Source organism: Myotis davidii, unplaced genomic scaffold (assembly GCF_000327345.1).
Source record: "Myotis davidii unplaced genomic scaffold, ASM32734v1 scaffold1673, whole genome shotgun sequence".
Lineage (NCBI taxonomy): Eukaryota > Metazoa > Chordata > Mammalia > Chiroptera > Vespertilionidae > Myotis > Myotis davidii.
The window spans coordinates 802,551-805,250 of NW_006284850.1; positions in this window are offsets into that span (position 1 = coordinate 802,551).

The window sequence follows — 2,700 nt, forward strand, 5'->3', positions numbered from 1 at the left end:
TCCAGACTCATCCGTCTTAGTCTCTCCCTTCCTTGTTCCCAAAATTCCTCTCTAAAACTCCCATGTTCTACACGGGCTTTCCCTGTTTCTTTTTCTTTTTGTGTATCTTTCTCTTTCTCTTTCATGCACACTCACACATACACACTACAGCTGCCTGTATTCTTTTATTAAAATCTGCTATTTTTGTTCCAAAAATGCAGAATACTAAGACTTGGTGATTTCACAGATTGATATCATTTCCTTAATAGTAATAGTTATAATAAATTGATTAACTAGTATACATATATCAAATTTTAATTGTGCCAGATAAAGATATTCTACAGATTATCCCACGTTTGTCATCATTTTATAAAAGACAGGTCATGTTAATACCAAAAAAGCCAAAAGGATATAATCTCAGTCTAGGTCAGTGATGGCGAAACTTTTGAGCTCGACTTGTCAGCATTTTGAAAAACTCTAACTTAACTCTGGTGCCGTGTCACATATAGAAATTTTTTGATATTTGCAACCATAGTAAAACAAAGATTTATATATTTGATATTTATTTTATATATTTAAATGCCATTTAACAAAGAAAAATCAAACAAAAAAATGAGTTCGCGTGTCACCTCTGACATGCGTGTCATAGGTTCTCCATCACTGGTCTAGGTGATGGTCCCTAAATTATCATATTCTTAGCTTGCTGAATATTTCATTGCAGTGTTCTTTGTCTCTCCATTTTGAGAAAATTTGGTAATATTTGGTCAGCACAGGCATCACCTGTTCCCTCTGGGTTCCTGAGTGCACTCTGCTGTTCTTCTCTCATACTCTTTAGCCCTGGTGTCACCTCCCCCCCACTCCCTCGCAGCACTGTCACCCAGCTCTGTTCCCTATGTGCAAAAGAACCTGCATATGTTTCATTCAATTCTTTCTCCTAACTAGATGTAGCATTTCTGAAATTTCAAATCCAACAAAATAAGTGCAAAATACAAAGAACAACAACAAAGCTATTTTGTGCTTGTTTCACTGTTGTTTTTTAAGATGAAAGGGAAATGATAGAAATATATGTATTGGCATCAGAAGACCAGAGATGAAGACCAGACAGCCCTGACATTTATTAGTTGTGTGATGTTGAAAAAGCTCCCATCCCTGAGTCATAGTGTCCTTGCCTGCATGTGTGCATGTATGTGTGTGTGTGTGTGTGGGGGGGTGTTTATAGAGGAGTTGACTTGGGGTATCAAGTCTTCTTGTAAATAGCCAAAGGGTGGGGTTGTGACCTCTGGAATTAGGACTCTGCCACCCTTGCCTCTCTGACATTGATGGCTTTTGCCCAGGCTCAGTCCTGGGGCCACTCTCACTTAAAAATTCTCACCAACTGTGTTGTTCTCAGAGTTGTTATTTGTCCTCATAATGATTGGGTATATATTTACATTATTTTAAAAATATTCATAGCTTGGTGTTTCTTTTTTAAATTTTTAAAATTCATCTTTATTGTTGAAAGTATTACAGATGTTCCCCTTTTTTCCCAATTGACCCCCTCACTCGCCCCTCCCAGGCCTTCACCACTCTATTGTCTGTTGAGATGGGCTATGCATATCCTATCTAATAAAAGAGAAACATGGTAATTAACTGTACCTCCGCTATGCTTCCCATTGGCTAATCAGGGTGATATGCAAATTAACTTCCAACCAATATGGCACAGATTCTGAAATAACATGACCTCAGTCTGAACAATCTCCTCCCACTCACGACCTTTCTTGTGTACATGTACAACACAATCTCAGCTCTAGCCATAAGACAAGTGAGCCAGAGAGAAAAACAAAAGAGTGAACCAATCTCAAGTCATTTCAAAAAGCAGTCTACTATGGCTTACTGGAGTTCTTTTTCTCAGGAAACATCTTAAAATGCCACATGCATTCCTGAAATCCACATTTCCAGGACACAAATGCTATGTCTAGGCCATAGCCATCCTATCTAATAATAGAGAAACATGGTAATTAGCCGTAACTTTGCTATCCTTCCCATTGGCTAATCAGGGAGATATGCAAATTAACTGCCAGCCAAGATGGCAGTTAACTGCCAACAAAGAGGGCGGTTAATTTGCATACATAGCTGCAATGCTGGGAGGCAAAAGGATCAGAAACCCAGGCTGCAGGCAAGAGGTGGGGGACAGGCAAAGGCTGCCGGTGATCAGTGATTGCATTGTGGATTGGAGGCAGAGAGAGCGCATCGCAGGCCAGCTGGCCTGCTTCCCCGTGATCGCCATGGCAATCGGGAGCAGAGAGAGCCCCGGCACAGGCCAGCCAGCACCCCTGGCCTCCCTGGGGCTGTAGGTGCCATTTGGCCTGCTTCCCCGTGATCGCCATGGAAAAAAGACCTTCCAGGCCTGTCCAAGGCAGGTTCGCATTTAAAACTTAGTGGGGTGGTCCAGAACTGCGGCACTGACAACCAGGGCAGTCTCTGCGTCAGTGGCACATCTGCAGCTCGAAGTGTGGGGGGTGAGGGCCATGCAAGCCAGAGCCTTTGGCTGCAATGGTCAGATAATTTCAGCTCCAAGGCAGGCACAATCAGGGAAGCCATGGGGACCTTCACAAAAAAGGAGAAGGCTGAAGAGGAAGGATACTTCCCAGAACGGATTAAAGAACAGCTGGCAGCCTTGAAGAAACAACATGAAGAAGAGACCACTCATCATAAAAAGGAGATTGAGCGTCTGCCGAAAGA